Here is a 16,078-nt window from a genome sequence, read left to right as displayed (position 1 = left end):
TGGCTTTGATTCTATCTAGGATGAACTGTAGGTTTGCCAGCCTCAGCCGGGTGATGGTGATCGGGAGCCCAAGGTATGTAGTGGGAAACTGTCCTAGATTGCCTCCAAAATTGTGTAGCACTGTCGGCAGGTCAATATTCTCGCATCTAGTGGGGATGGCCGACGATTTTCAAGGGTTCATATGCAAGCCTGTTGATTTCCCGAAGTCTTGGAGGATGTCTAGGAGTGCATCTACCTCGTGTTGCACTGGGTTGGCGCGAAGATGACCGCGTCGTCAGCGTAGAGACTAATACGAAGTTTTAGTTCCCTTCCTGGTATAGGCGCAATTAGTTGCCGCTGGGTGGCCTCCCGTAGAATGTGATGCAGGGGGTCGATCGCTAGGATGAATAGAAACGGCGAAAGGGGGTCGCCTTGTCGCAGTCCTCGACGATGGAGGATTCGCCGGCCGGGGATGCCATTTAGCAGGAAGGACGATGATGAGGTAGAGAGCAGGAGGGCAATCCAATCTCTCCATCTAGCGCTAAAACCTAGCTTTTGCAGCAGCTCTAATATGTATTCCCATGATACATTGTCGAATGCCTTGGCGATGTCCAGTTTTAGGAGCAGGGCCGGGGTTTTCTTTCTATGGAGTGCCTTGACACAATTCTGGACGTAGAGGAAACTATCGTGGATACACTTGGTCCGGAGAAAGGCCGATTGCGCTGGGGAGACTAGCGTATGGATCACCATGGCCGGTCGCATTGAGAGCACCTTTGCAATAAGCTTGGCAATGGAGTGGATTAGGCTGATGGGTTGAAAATCCGCAATGGAGGAGGCCCCATCCTTCTTTGGGATCAAGGCCACCAGGGCCGTGTTGATGGAGGCAAATTTTGTACCAACTAGGTTGTAGAATTGGCTGAAAGCTGCCATGATGTCATCCTTGATGACAGTCCAGTAGCTTCTGAAGAAAATGCCCGAGAAGCCATCCGGTCCTGGTGAACGCTCAGCTGGAGAGGATTTGATCGCGAGCCATACTTCTTCTTCGGTGAAAGGGTTATCTAGGCCACCCCCTTGCAGGTGAGGTAGGTCGAGGGAGTTCCAGTGGATGGTGGTGTCTCGACGGGCCGACGTCCCCAGCAAGGAGTTAAAATGATCATGGATCAGTGCTTCATCATCCTCCTGAGATGTGATCACACCTGTAGGCCCATGTAGGGTGTGGATGAACTTCTTCCTATTTCTAGAGTTGATCTTTGCCTATCCCTAGCCTCGTAGATGATGTTGAAATCGCCATTGATCAACCACGCTTCGCCAGGTGGGGGCGCTACGCTGGTAATCTCGGCGAGGAAGTCATCCTTCTGTGCTTCGTCAGCAGGCCCATAGACCGTGGTCAACCAGTAGGAAGTCGCGGAGTTTGCAAGCGTTACTCTGGCGGTGATTGAGAATTGACCTATAGCTTGAGATTGGATGGAGACAAGAGTGGAGTTCCAAAAGATTACAATCCCTCCACGCGTCCCCATCGCTGGGAGGACGACACAATCATCAAGCCTTGCACCTCCTACCTCTCTAGCTAGGGCCGCCAACCAGCAATCTATCTTAGTCTCCTGAAGGCACAGGATTGCAAGCTTGTGTGTGTTGGCAGTGTCGCAAATGACTGCACGGCGCGCCGGTGTGTTTAGGCCTCGGAAATTCCAACTCATGACGGGGTAGTGAGTGTCATTCATGGGTAAACCAATAGTCACTCATCATGCTAACTATAGAGAGGCAGAATCGGCCATTTTGTCGACGACTGTCACTTGTTGAAAGGAAATACAGGTACACATCCGGACTGTCCTGGGGTTGCCGGCGGCCACCAATAGGCCCAAAACCCCGCCGGTAAACAACTATCCTCCTACCCAATCTACGGTTACAGCAATCTTGACACATGAAGGAAACTACGCTACTCCAGCACCATGTTGGTCGTCGTCGACGAGGAGAGCTACGGGAGGCAACTAACATGGAGTAACAGAGGGCCCCGGGGCCTCATCTACGTGGTCGTTGACGCCAGCGATTGCCTTGAGCGCTCTGGGGTCGAGGCGGGTGAGCTTTGCTATGGCGGCAATGTCGGAGTCCGTCAGCGGTTCGTCGAAGCGGCGAATGAGGGCCTCCGCTGCCTGGGCCGTCATCTTCTCTTTTGGGCCAAGGATCCCAAGCCCGTGCATCGGCCGCAGCGTCGCCCTCTGGGAGACTGGCACCGGGGATGGATTGCTGGCTTGCCTAAGGCTCTGCCGAGTCGGCTTGGGCACCACCCTGGTCTTGAGGGGCGTCTTGTCTCTGGTCGGCTGTCGGCCGATCACCGCTTGGGGCAAGGGCGCGAAGAGGGGCGACACAGCGTCTGCGGCATCGCCCTGGAGCTGCATCTCTGTGACCTTCTGGGTGACTTCTCCTAACTGCATCGCATGCGTGGCCGCCGCCTGGGGGTGTGGCGTGCTAGGGAGAGAGAAGGTCCTAGGTCCAGGGAGTCACTGATGTCCCCCCCTTCGTCAGCATCGAAGGCGAGCGGCTTGGCCAGCTTGGCGGCTATCATCTGGTCGATCACCGGAGCCTGGGCGTCGGCGCGGGGAGACGGGGGAGGCAGGGTGTCTTGGGCGCCCTCAAAGAACTCGGCCACCGGGTCTGCGCCAGGGGACGGTGTAGTGCGCTTGGCGAGCTGGCGAGGCGGGGCGAGGAGAGAGACGCCGCTGCTTGTGCCTTCACAATCGTGGAGTCGCCTGCTCGATGTGGTCTCCTTTCCCTTCAGCTTTGACGGGCGCGTCGAAACCGCACGTGTTGCCGGTTCCTTGCTCTTGCCGGGGGCGTGGGGCAGTGTCTTGTCGCTGCACATGTGTCTTCCGCGTGGCGCACCTTGCCGATGGCGGGAGATCGTGGTCCGGCTGTGCTGCCTTTCCTTGGCCGGGGGGGAGGAGCATTTGCCCGTCCCAGGCCGAGGAGGGTGTCCTTCCAGGTGCGTCACTGGTATCTTGGGTCGTCGCTGTCGCGGTCGCGATCGTGGAGGCCACGCGGGGCTGCGGGCGCATGGTAGGCGCAGGCGCAATCGCCGGCCTGCCGTCCTCCACCCGCACAGTCCACACGCCCGGCTCGGTGCGGGGGTAGGGGCGCTCGTCAGGCTCGTCGTCTTCCGAGGGGATGCCACTCGGCGGGGAACATGAGGATCGCGGTGAGAGCGGTGTCCAGTCCTCGACACGGTCCAAATGAAGGAGGAGGTCAAATTGCAGCAGCTCGGGCGGAGGAGCCACCGCGCGGCTCGGAGGGGAGTGGCCCAGCATCTCGTCGATACGGCCCGCCCCCCTGGCGTGCTTCCAAATGGTGCGCCTGGTGGGGATATGGGCGGTGTCCCAGCACCAGACCCAGCAGGCGAAGAGCTTGGTGTCGACACGCTTGTGCGTCCGGCTGTCCAAGCGGTCGACGATCACCTTGTCACAGATGGCTTCCCCCGCCCCCTCGAGCGTCCAGAGGTTCATGGGGAGCTTCTCGATGACCACACGCACATGTAGCATCCACTTGAGGCGAATAGCATGCGCGTCCTCTCGCCAGGGCTCAAGCAGGAAGGGCACGCCATCCACCGACAGCAAGCCCTGCCGCACAGCGAGATCCTTGTGCGCCGGCATGGTGAAGAAGACGAAGAAGTCCTCGGGGTCGTGGTTGGTGACGTGCAGAAGGTGCGGTGGGGTCTTGAACTCCTTCTCGAGCGCGCGGCCAATGGACAGCGGACTAGCGGCATGCGCCGTGGTGCCCACCGCCGTGACGACCACGGCATGCTGGAGGAGCAGGAACGTCTGGTGCTCGATGGCAGGCGAGGACGCGATGACCTTGTGGCTGTTGCGGGGGCGGCGGTTGTGGTCGATGAGGGGTGCAGGCTCCATGGCGAGGCGCTCGTCGACCGGACAGGCCGGCCGCAGGGTCGGGGACGGCGGGAAGATCAGGCGCTCGCGGACCGGACGGTGCTGGGCGCACGGACGCATGCCCTGCTTGCGCGCAGCCTTGTTGCAGGGATTTGCAGGGCAGTCACGGCCGTAGTGGCCTTGGAGTTTACAGATAATGCAGCGCAATGGGTCGCGGCAGTCGATTCTACGATGCTCAGAACTAAGGCAGCGAAAGCAGAGGCCTTTGAATCTACTTAAAAAGGCCTCCCTGCCCTTTGGGGAGAGACGGTCGGGGATGGAGCGTCGGCGTCGGTGGCTCTGGAGCTGGCTGGAGCCCATCGGATCTCTACTGGCCCTCCTGTTTTTGCGGGATTGATGGAGCGTCCAGACCTCTTCATTATCTTCGCTAGCCGGAAATGGCAAGGAGGAATCACATACCACAATGGACTTGATACGGGGGCGCTCGAGCGGAGGTGGCGCGTGCCCGCCCTTCGGTCCAAAGCCAGCCTCGGGGTCGCAGGCGACAGATCCGCGAGGGAAGCAGGGAGGGCTCCTCGGACCGCGCGGCGAAGGGGGCGACGGGGTCGCCGGCACCTGGGACGGACCGCTGGTCGGGGAATGGATCTCCCCCTTTTATGGAGAGCTCCATTCAAGGCTTCCCGCAGGCGAAGCTGGATCCCGCACCGGGGTGGAGCAGCGCGGCCTGGCCTCCGCGGAGACCCGGGCGGGCGGCGAGCGCAGTAAAGGCGCCTCGGATTTTGGGTGGCCGCCGCGGCCAGCGGCGCGGGGAGCGGAGGGGCTCAGAGGAAAAAGAGATCCTTACAAAGAATTTCGCTACACTATTTCAGCAACATCTGGCATCTTTGCAGGATCTCTCACGCCCAATTAAATTCTAAGGATGTCATTTGTCTCTGTAACATTGCATATCAATTTCATGTCCTGCCCCAATCAACGACCATATTTCAGCAAAGCCATCTCGATGCAAATAATTCTCAAGTACCCCTGTAGCCCTCACCCACACAGAGTACAATTTGAAGAAAAACCCTGCCTCTGGTGTCCATTTGGTAATCTTCACCCTTGAGACCAAAGTGAGGGTAATAAATAATCACTCATTTCCTCCAGCCTTTGAGCAGAATCAAATTTCACTCTGAAAACCTTCTGTCCATGTTCTTTTGCAGCCCACTCCCTTCTTTTGAGTGCATGGAATCTATTTCTCCTTCCCCCATTATATCCAATCCTCAAGTTTATTTAGGCCCTTGTGTAGTTATTTTCCTCCCTGTCAGCCCAACCAACAGCTACAGAGCAATTGTTGTGCAACCAACCAGATTTGCTCTCACTGCCCGTCATTTTCTCCGAAACAAAAGTAATTTCTCTGCCGTGGTTGATGCGAAAAATAAGTTAGAATCCTTCACAAAGTGCACTGGCTTTAAACATCTTTAGCAATGGGCTGTTACTTTCCCACTGCTTGATTGCCACTGCCCGACACTGATTTGAGACAGGTGACTGGTCCTGCTATGTTTACAATTTCACAAGTGCTGTTTATAATTCACACAAAAATTAGAGACAGGCTGGGAAATGAAACAAGAATTAAGCATTATAATAACTGGCATTGGAGATGCAAATCACAGATAGCACACATAATTTCAAACTGAAAGTGCATACAGGGCACTACAGCATGTCTGATACCAGGATAAAAAACATTCAGCCATGACTAAAGACATCAGGTTATATAAGCAATCAACAGACGATGAGCTCAAAGGTCTATTTCTTTCTGCCCTAAACTTCTTGTCACTCTTCGCAGACTGTGGTCTATTTCTTCCTACCACTCTTCGCAGACTGTGGCTTGGGGATGATGACGAGGTCCTTCAGGATATACGAATGCGGGTGGGTTTCGAAATCCTCAAACTTCGGTATCTCAGTGTCAAGAGTTTCAGCGAAGTTGCAAAGGGACTTCTGAACCCGTTTGAGCTCTTTCGTGTACCATTCCATCACCTCACGGCCTTCCAATTTAAGGCACGTTATCCTAACAAAATGCAGAAACATTTAGTTCCTCTCCAGCAAAAAACTTAAGATACAATCTGTTTAGAGCAAACTTTAAGATACAATCTTAATAAAAAGCAAAAACATTTAATTCCTCTCCAGCAAAAAAAACTTAAGATACAATCTGTTTGGAGCAAACTTTAAGAAACAATCTTAATAAAAAGCAGAAACATTTAGTTCCTCTCCAGCAAAAAAACTTAATATATAATCTGTTTGGAGCAAACTTTAAGATACAATCTTAATAAAAAGCAGAAACATTTAGTTCCTCCATAGCTGTCCTAAGCATTGAAAGAAGGTCTTATGGACAATATTTTGCCTGTGCCTGAGATATGACCCCATCTTTGCCTCCAGCCAGTAAGATCTAGCTGCTGTTTGCACTTTCTGTCTTTTACCAATGATGATGTAGTCCGGAGGAGTAGGGGGAAACTTGTAGAGTTCCTAAAAACACACAAAAAAAACAACGTTACAACAGATTGAAGGCGTAAAAGTTCACAACATATTGAATGTATAGAAGTTGACAGTCATCTAGTACTGAAAATAAACAGGGTGTGCTTCAACAGATTACAGCTTACCCTGTTGTTCTTTAATCTGTTGAAGCACACCCTGTTTATTTTCAGTACTAGATGACTGTCAACTTCTATACATTCAATATGTTGTGAACTTTTACGCCTTCAATCTGTTGTAACGTTGTTTTTTTTGTGTGTTTTTGTGTGTTTTTAGGAACTCTACAAGTTTCCCCCTACTCCTCCGGACTACATCATCATTGGTAAAAGACAGAAAGTGCAAACAGCAGCTAGATCTTACTGGCTGGAGGCAAAGATGGGGTCATATCTCAGGCGTAGGTAAAATATTGTCCATAAGACCTTCTTTCAATGCTTAGGACAGCTATGGAGGAACTAAATGTTTCTGCTTTTTATTAAGATTGTATCTTAAAGTTTGCTCCAAACAGATTATATATTAAGTTTTTTTGCTGGAGAGGAACTAAATGTTTCTGCTTTTTATTAAGATTGTTTCTTAAAGTTTGCTCCAAACAGATTGTATCTTAAGTTTTTTTTGCTGGAGAGGAATTAAATGTTTTTGCTTTTTATTAAGATTGTATCTTAAAGTTTGCTCTAAACAGATTGTATCTTAAGTTTTTTGCTGGAGAGGAACTAAATGTTTCTGCATTTTGTTAGGATAACGTGCCTTAAATTGGAAGGCCGTGAGGTGATGGAATGGTACACGAAAGAGCTCAAACGGGTTCAGAAGTCCCTTTGCAACTTCGCTGAAACTCTTGACACTGAGATACCGAAGTTTGAGGATTTCGAAACCCACCCGCATTCGTATATCCTGAAGGACCTCGTCATCATCCCCAAGCCACAGTCTGCGAAGAGTGGTAGGAAGAAATAGACCACAGTCTGCGAAGAGTGACAAGAAGTTTAGGGCAGAAAGAAATAGACCTTTGAGCTCATCGTCTGTTGATTGCTTATATAACCTGATGTCTTTAGTCATGGCTGAATGTTTTTTATCCTGGTATCAGACATGCTGTAGTGCCCTGTATGCACTTTCAGTTTGAAATTATGTGTGCTATCTGTGATTTGCATCTCCAATGCCAGTTATTATAATGCTTAATTCTTGTTTCATTTCCCAGCCTGTCTCTAATTTTTGTGTGAATTATAAACAGCACTTGTGAAATTGTAAACATAGCAGGACCAGTCACCTGTCTCAAATCAGTGTCGGGCAGTGGCAATCAAGCAGTGGGAAAGTAACAGCCCATTGCTAAAGATGTTTAAAGCCAGTGCACTTTGTGAAGGATTCTAACTTATTTTTCGCATCAACCGCGGCAGAGAAATTACTTTTGTTTCGGAGAAAATGACGGGCAGTGAGAGCAAATCTGGTTGGTTGCACAACAATTGCTCTGTAGCTGTTGGTTGGGCTGACAGGGAGGAAAATAACTACACAAGGGCCTAAATAAACTTGAGGATTGGATATAATGGGGGAAGGAGAAATAGATTCCATGCACTCAAAAGAAGGGAGTAGGTTGCAAAAGAACATGGACAGAAGGTTTTCAAAGTGAAATTTGCTTCTACTCAAAGGCTGGAGGAAATGAGTGATTACTGATTACCCTCACTTTGGTCTCAAGGGTGAAGATTACCAAATGGACACCAGAGGCAGGGTTTTTCTTCAAATTGTACTCTGTGTGGGTGAGGGCTACAGGGATACTTGAGAATTATTTGCATCGAGATGGTTTTGCTGAAATATGGTCGTTGATTGGGGCAGGACATGAAATTAATATGCAATGTTACAGAGACAAATGACATCCTTAGAATTTAATTGGGCGTGAGAGATCCTGCAAAGATGCCAGATGTTGCTGAAATAGTATAGTAAAATTCTTCGTAAGGATCTAAATATCTTATTTTACAGCCTGGATTGGATACAGGGCACTACGGTATGTCTGATACCAGGATAGGAAACATAGAGCCATGACTAAGGACATCAGGCTATATAAGCATACAGCACTATATAGCATGTCTCATATCGGGATGATCAAATAAAAATATCAGACGATAAGGTCTATTTCTTTCCGCCCTTAGACTTCTTGCCGCTCTCCTCAGACTGTTGGGGATGATGACGAGGTCCTTCAGGATATATGAATTAGTGTGGGTTTTGAAATCCTCAAAATCACTAGTAGGAGGCCATCTGAGTTGCAGATGTTGTCAGAATAATGATGCAGTTGCAGGCTAGAGACTACAGCAGCCATGATATTTCACTAAAAGTCTACAGCAGCCATGATATCTCATTAAAAGACTACAGCAGCCATGATATTTCACTAGAGATTAGACTACAGCAGAAATCGCTAGTAGGCATGACTGAATGAAAAAATCAATCACAAATAACTCAGCTTCTTTTCTCCTGAACGTTGGATCTATGTCTACCACGACGGATCTGCCACGAACAGCCACGAATTACCGACCCGATAGTAGATCAAACAAGTAGCATAGAATGCTTACCAGCCCCTTGCCCTTTTCGTCCCCAGACCTTCCCGAACCAGAACCAGACCTTCCCTGCGCCCATGGAGGCCATCTGAGTTGCAGATGTGGTCAGAAATCGAACATAAGAAAGTAAAATCGCTCAAATCCTGGTCAAGGCAGCAGGTACCTCACCTTTGAGGGGTCACCGAGAGAGCTTCCTAATCGACTTCGTCTGCGGCTGCGGCGGCTGCGGGGAGAGGGGGCGGGGGGTTAGGGTTAGGGAATTCCCTGCCTTTTTATAGTGTTTAGTAAGGAGGCTAATGGGCTGGAGCTTTTTTCATAGCGGGCCTGCCGTTAAGGAATGAGAAAAATGGTCATCCTTTTCTTAAGAGATTCTTTTTCTATCATGTGCACGAAAAAACTAAACATCAGTGTCCCTCAACAGCACAGTAGTGAATAATGTTGCAATGTGGGATCAGTAAAGGGTGGCCTTTTGGCACATGGGAGCGCGCTCCTGATTTTTTTTAAATGTGTTTTAAACATATTTTGAAATGTCAAAAAAATCCGAACAAAAAATTGGCGTGTACATCTCGGTATTGTACATGCTAAAAAATCGTTTTGCGAAAAACTGACAACTTATGTGTCACATGTGAAAAAGACAAAATTTGGTGTTAAAAAAATGATTTTCACAAGACATCCTTTTGTCTTTTTTACAAGCCACAAAAAATGTCGATTTTCTTCAAAACTTGACATGCACACATATAATGTCGAGATGTATGTGCCTAAATTTTTGTTTGGAATTTGTTCACACTTTAAAATATATTTTTCGCGTGCAGGAGCGCACGCTACCGGGAGCACCAACGGATTTCCAGGGATCAGTACCACTAACAACATGTCAGACACCGCTCATAGACAAGGCTGAGATGCAAGTCCCATACCTCCCGGAAAATTGAGTCCAGTTCCCAGGCTCTATGGAGCTCAAATCTATGTTTCCACAAAAGCTTGATACCAGGACTCTAACACGTGTCATGGTCACAAGACAACAGCTTTACCTTGTATTTCCGAAAGAGGTGGTTCCCAGTACGATATATAGAGCTCAGTTCTTAGAAAATTCAAAGAACTAATAATAGGTCTAAAAAATCTGAAAAAGAATGCAAACATACATATGGTATTATACTACTTGTGTGTAACGTTTCACGGCTTAATACATTTTTACGCGAGCTAAACAAAAATAACAAAAAATGTATTTTTAGCACATGACCTATTCGCTATAAAAGTGCACGGTTTCTTTTTCGTACGGCTCACATAGAAACGTATATCATAATGAAATTTTCGCATACATGTGGCATACATCTCTAAGTGCTTGTGAATTTATTTTGAGATTTACTTTTCACTTAAAAAGTCAATGTTTGAAAAAAAAATAGAGCCAAAAATCCTCTCTACTCTCATGTTTATTATGGTTAGATCCCCTCGGTGTAAGATTAACTCTAACAACAGCTCCATGGAGCCAACACATCAAAGCCATGTCATTCACCAGTCAGACCTACTTCCTTCAAATATAACCTTGACTTGTTAATTATGGGCACCATGAACCATTGGGCCAAAACAAAATTATAGGGCCATCTATAGTGTTCTAAACCAAATAAAAAGATCACATCTTAACATCCAAGAATCCAAGTCCAATTTTCATGTTCTACCAGAAAAGTGTGACTGAAAAGATTTAAACTCAATCACCTAGACATTACCAAGTTAAATTAATATATGAATATGTGTCCTCAACTCTAATATTTTAATCTAGGATTGTAATCAATACATGAATGAAAAAACATGCTAATTGTAAAAAAAAACAATTCTGCTAATTCTGAAAGAACTTTTCTAGTTCTCAGATATGTGAGCTATCTGAAAGGACATGGAAAGCATCAGGTGTATTTTGAAACCATCAGTGCCTCATACAAGACTCAACTTTATCTGCAACCAACATGGTTCTCTCATAAATCACCTATGTTCTTAGTACTTGTAGGAACAAAAACTAAGTTGCTTTTTGATTGAAGAAAAGAATGTGTATGATTTTCATGTGGCTTCTACTCTATCAAAAAACTACTACAGCAGACCGCCTAGCCATCTGTGGCTGACCTCATGACGAGGTTTGCCATCTTTGTTTAATTCTGCAAAAACCCAATGAGCACTTTTCACATGAATGCCTACTCTCGCATTAGGTTTGAGTTGTTGTCTCGTATTGGCTTCCTGTCCACCACATGACGATGCATATTTCTCCTCACCCAAGGGTTGGTGGAACACCAATATTGCTAGCCATGATGTGGCTTCGTCACACCTATGCTTCCGTAACCACCCTTGACATTGCATATCTTGTAACGGAGGACATTACAAATGTTCAGTAGGCCTTTACTCCAAAGATGTAGTTTCTTTGGTTCTTGTCTTTTTGGTTTCTTTTCTTCATGTAAAATTTCAGTGCTGTTTTGTATCCCTACCTTGACATGGGCAGTGCAAACGCCTTTCACAGCAAAAAGTATATGCTTGGAACTACCATCTAATGCAAACTACGGACAAATAACTTTTCATGAAAAATAGCGCAGAGTTGAACACTAGAGATGATACTAAATTACTAATAGGTGAATGTGCATGGTCATACCTATAGGAGCGAGCTTGTTCTTGTGGCTGAACTCAATTAAATCCTTCATGTGATTCACCACCCCTGATATCTAAGAGCAGCACACAAGCAATCAACACGTTGTATATGGAATCATAAAAGGTATAGAAGCATCCAATGCACGCCAAAACAAGTACATATCAAAGTACTTCAAGATAATATAGAGGAAAGAGAAGGATAAATACTACAAAAGGGACTCTAATTACCTGCAAGCAGCAAACATATCTTTTAGAAATCCCATGTACATATATGTTGTGGTGTCCTTGGATTTTCGCTACTTGTCGAGATGCTGACACACACCTTCAAGTACCAAAAACAAGTCATAGAATACAACAGAAAACTCTAACTCTTAGAAAGATTAAAATATTTATGTTTGTGATTTATAATGAGAAAAGAAACAGTAAGAAGATGATGTAATAGCCATGCATACAGCCTTTACTGACATTTTTCGAATGGATTGTACATCACTGGTTCATACGCTAGCATGGCCACTTTCAGTGGCAGCGGCGCTTTGTACATGTGGACAAGTTAAGGCATACGAGTAACCTGAAAAAATAGAAGAATGTAGATAAGAAAATATAAAGGTGGCAAAATTAAAGCATAGCACACAAGGCAACAGATTCAGATTTACAGTTAGGTATACTAGTTAAATGACAATGATTTGCTACCTGATACACAAGTAAAAAAATTCAACCAAGTGGTAGAGATATTGAAGAGAAGAACAGACAACTTCGAAATGCGCAAAATAAAGAATATCATGGTCCGAGAGCTCTACCCGTGGAGTTAGAAACCTGTTGTCATGTAAAGATGCTACCGTAGCAGCCAGAAAACGGGAGCAATGGATCGGGATTTGTAGAGAACAGAGCTGAGCAGTAGGTTAGAATTAGATCTCCCAGCATAGAGCGAGGGAACAAGCATGTAGTGGGGGAAAAGGAACATATCAGGGCTATGTCAAAGGAAATAAAGACTGAAATAGTATAGAGCACAACGTTTTGGTTAGAAAATATGAGAGAAAACGAAGGAAAAGCAACATGAGCGGGGAACACTGCTGTTGGTCGTCGCGGCAGATTCAAAGCCAGGAAGGAAGAACAACGGAAAGATGGGGTAGCGGATGAAAAACAGCAGCAGGGCTAGAGAAGTAGTCAGAATCAGATCTACCAGCGAAAAACAAACTCGATTTCATATCGGCAAAATAGAGGAGATGAATCGGAAGAACCGTTGGCTCACATGGAAAACCTAGGATGTTCATCTTGTTCATCAGATCCACGATACATGGCCCTGTGAACATGCAAGCAAGACAAATCTGCAAAAGAGAAGAGATGTCACGAGCGAAAATTCACAAGCAGCACAACGGACCACACACCGGCTTCGTACCTCCGGCAGGTTGGGCATGATCGTGCATGGCGGCCTCGGATCATGGGCTCCTCGATCCTTAGCCATGTGGAGATGCAAGCACCACCAGGAACAGATCTACACAGCACAAGAGAGATTGTGAGCGAAAAAAAATCACGGGTAGCTGCGACGGGAGGAGGAGCATCAATTGCGTATTAATGGCCTTCACCGGCCAACCAGACTATAGCAAGGTCAGATCCGCAGGAGCAGACAGTGGCAATACCGAGAAGAAGATAGGTGCAACGACGACGACGCGCACATGAAGGAATCGTGTCTCAGGCGGGCCGGCCACGACCGTGCGCGGCGGCCGCCCACGGAGATTCATTGCCGGAGTCGGAGCGAGAGCCATGGGCAGAGGCGGAGGAGAGGGTCGAGGGAGAGAGAGAGGGGGGCGAAAAGTGTTGCGGTGCGTGTACCGCACGACTTTGATAGCCTAACCCGCTTTCGTTAGCGGCGGGACCCCAGGCTGGTTCGGTTCGCGTGGCTGCGGCTGCGCGCGGGCCAGCACCCGCGTGGACCCCGTCGGTCAGTTGGAAAGGCTAGGATGCACACCGCGTATTTTTCGCGAGTCAGTTAAGATCGAGGCGCGTCCGTTCCGACAAGTTTATTTAGAAACAAAAAACCGAATTTTTTTAAGAAAAAATGACACGGAACGAAAAGCGTGACGCGGTGGCAGGCAGTCCCATCGGAGCAGCGCATTGTTTTCACCCGGGACGTGACAAGTTTGCCTGTGCCGTTTTCGGCAAATTTGATAAATTTAACCTGTGAACAAAATCAAATCACAGAATAAACTGCTCGTAAAACTATTTCACGCGGCTGACCTTTTTGTGTGACGCCCGACACGAAGGCGTCACACTACATTGTGCAACGCCTCACAGATAGGCGCTACACGTTTGGCCAACGTTGCATCCGAAACTGTCTAAAAATTGCTAAGTCATTGTGCAGAGCCTACGAGCTAGGCGCTGCACTGTATAGTGTGGCGCCTAGCTCTTAGGCGCTGCACTAGTGGTTGCACTACAAAATGAAGCCATCACTAGTGCAACGCCTAGAAGCTAGGCGCTACACTGTATACTGTGGCGCCTAGCTCTCAGGCGCTGCACACTGACTTAGTAATTTTCGGATCACATGGATGCGACGCTGGCCAGGCGTGTAGCGCCTATCTGCGAGGCGTTGCACAGTGTAGTGTGACGCCTTCGTGTCGGGCGTCACACAAAAATGTCAGCCGCGTGAAATAGTTTCACGGACAGTTCATTCTGTGATTTGATTTCGTCCATAGGTCAAATTTGTAATTTTGCCGCCGTTTTCTTCTTTGCGCACGCCAGTCGCAAGGCATCTGTGGTTGCTTCTTCTCCGTCGTTTTTCTCTTCTTGTTGTTTTTCGAGAATGCTTCTCAAGTTTCAGTTCGGTGATCCTTGCTGCTGTTGCAACTTGTAACCCGGCACGTCGCGGAGAAGAGCTGAGCATATGCTTGTACGTGCTACTAGTATACGCTGCCGTCCGATTAAACAAATTTAGGAGTAGAGCGGAGGAGCTTTCATGCGCATTCAAGACGGGGACGAGGGATCACAACTGGACGATCCACGGCAATAAATGGAAATAAATTATATCCAGTGCGGCCGGCCAGCCAACCCCGTGCGCTTGATTTGGAAGGACGTAGTACATGAAACTTATGGCCAGGGGACGTCCATGACTCACTCCATGGCCAGGTCAAACGATGCACCTCAAACGCTGCCACAGGTCGCGCGCGTATCCCGGCCCAGAATCGCGTGCGAGTTTGTTTATATACTTTTATATTTATATACACTACAAGTACTCCAGTGGTATACGTATACGACCGTCTTTTCTAAAAAAAATCGTATGGAACCAACCAAGTGGCGAATAAAGAAGGCTCACGCAGTTTTCGAACCGGGCGGCACGCCGTGAAAACTGAAAAGCGATTCTGGGCCGCCACGGCGCGGCTTTCGGTGGAATCATCCGGCTCGAGCTCGCGTGCATTCATGCATGCATGTGTCCAAAGGCATCTCTCTCTTTCTTCAAATACATTTCACTGTACTACTCCAACAATAGTGTACGTACTAGTAGTTTTTTTAGAGAGGGAGAGAGAGAGAGAGAGAGAGAGCGTACAATACTACTAGCTGGTGAAAGGAATCGACGATTCAGCTAGCTGGGTAGCTAGGCCTGCATGCCAGTAAAATGTCTTCTGGCTGGCTCCTGCTACTCGTCAGTGGAGTGGAGTATGTGCTCGTGAACAGCGCCATCTTTGTAGAGTAGCTAAAATGACCCATCCCGTGAGCCGGGGGAGAAGACAGCATGGACCCGACGCGCGAATATAAACACGGGTCCGGCGCAGCCTTTGTTTTGGGGCACGCAGCTCAGCTGCAGCACTCACTCATTGGCACATAGCCGACCGCACCACTGGCACCACTTGGTGGGGCGGTGGAGGAGCACCCTATGCTTGCTTGCTTGCTTGCTACTAGCTCATCGACACGTCTCGACTCTCGCCGTACGCATGCGCAGCAAATGAAAGGCAAGGCATCGCACTCCGAGAGATAAGGCCAACTCCACCGTACGATTCTAAATCTATACCCATTTTGTCCGGATTTTGTCCATATGAGGTAGAAATAGGGAGAACAAACGCCAGACAGAGGCCGCACAAATTCACTGCACGCAGCGCTGCTACCCCATTTTCACCCCATACGTTGTGGTCGTGGGTGCACGTGGTGGGCCAGGTACAGAAAAAGAAAGAGTGACATGTGGGGTCGAGACGGACACAGACGGACGACGAGGACGCCAAGACGTCCGCTTTGGCACAAACCAAGAGCAATTTTGGTCTGAAAATAAGGCAAAAGCGGACAAAACGTCCGTATGCTCCCATGCGTTGGGTCGTTTGATTTGTTCATTTTACCCCAAACGAACACAAACGAATGAGTGGAAAAATTCTCGCCCCCACGCCAAAGTTGTCGCCGTCAGCCCCCCAAGAGGCGAAAAAAATGCCTCCTGAGGGGCCGAACGGCTGGAGATGCCCTAACTTGCCAACCTGCTGAGTAGTACTAGTAGAGCAAATGAAACCACCGGCGACCGTGATGATTCACACTACGACGATGTGCAATGAGACCGAGTCACGGGTTACCAGTGAGAGCAATAGTGCT

The 16,078-nt window shown here is 48.1% G+C and overlaps 2 long non-coding RNA genes across 7 annotated transcripts; one reads left to right on the top strand and one right to left on the bottom strand.

Moving 5' to 3' along the window:
• Positions 1–5,747: 5,747 nt before the first annotated feature.
• Positions 5,748–13,359, bottom strand: LOC125514911. 6 transcript variants are annotated; one of them, XR_007286666.1, is made up of 9 exons: positions 13,153–13,359; positions 12,912–13,007; positions 12,765–12,840; positions 11,981–12,083; positions 11,744–11,837; positions 11,520–11,589; positions 9,062–9,116; positions 8,909–8,981; positions 5,748–5,901 (listed from the first exon to the last, which is right to left on the bottom strand). It is a non-coding gene; the product is annotated as an uncharacterized LOC125514911 (long non-coding RNA). The 6 variants fall into 6 exon arrangements; XR_007286663.1 differs by lacking the exon at positions 5,748–5,901 and adding an exon at positions 5,908–6,356; XR_007286664.1 differs by lacking the exon at positions 5,748–5,901 and adding an exon at positions 8,266–8,843.
• LOC125514912 lies at positions 6,628–7,545 on the top strand. The gene is made up of 2 exons (XR_007286667.1): positions 6,628–6,760; positions 7,094–7,545. It is a non-coding gene; the product is annotated as an uncharacterized LOC125514912 (long non-coding RNA).
• Positions 13,360–16,078: the final 2,719 nt, after the last annotated feature.

Source organism: Triticum urartu, chromosome 6 (genome assembly GCF_003073215.2).
Source record: "Triticum urartu cultivar G1812 chromosome 6, Tu2.1, whole genome shotgun sequence".
Lineage (NCBI taxonomy): Eukaryota > Viridiplantae > Streptophyta > Magnoliopsida > Poales > Poaceae > Triticum > Triticum urartu.
The sequence above is the reverse complement of the archived record's forward strand: the minus strand, read 5'-3'. Positions and strand labels throughout refer to the sequence as shown.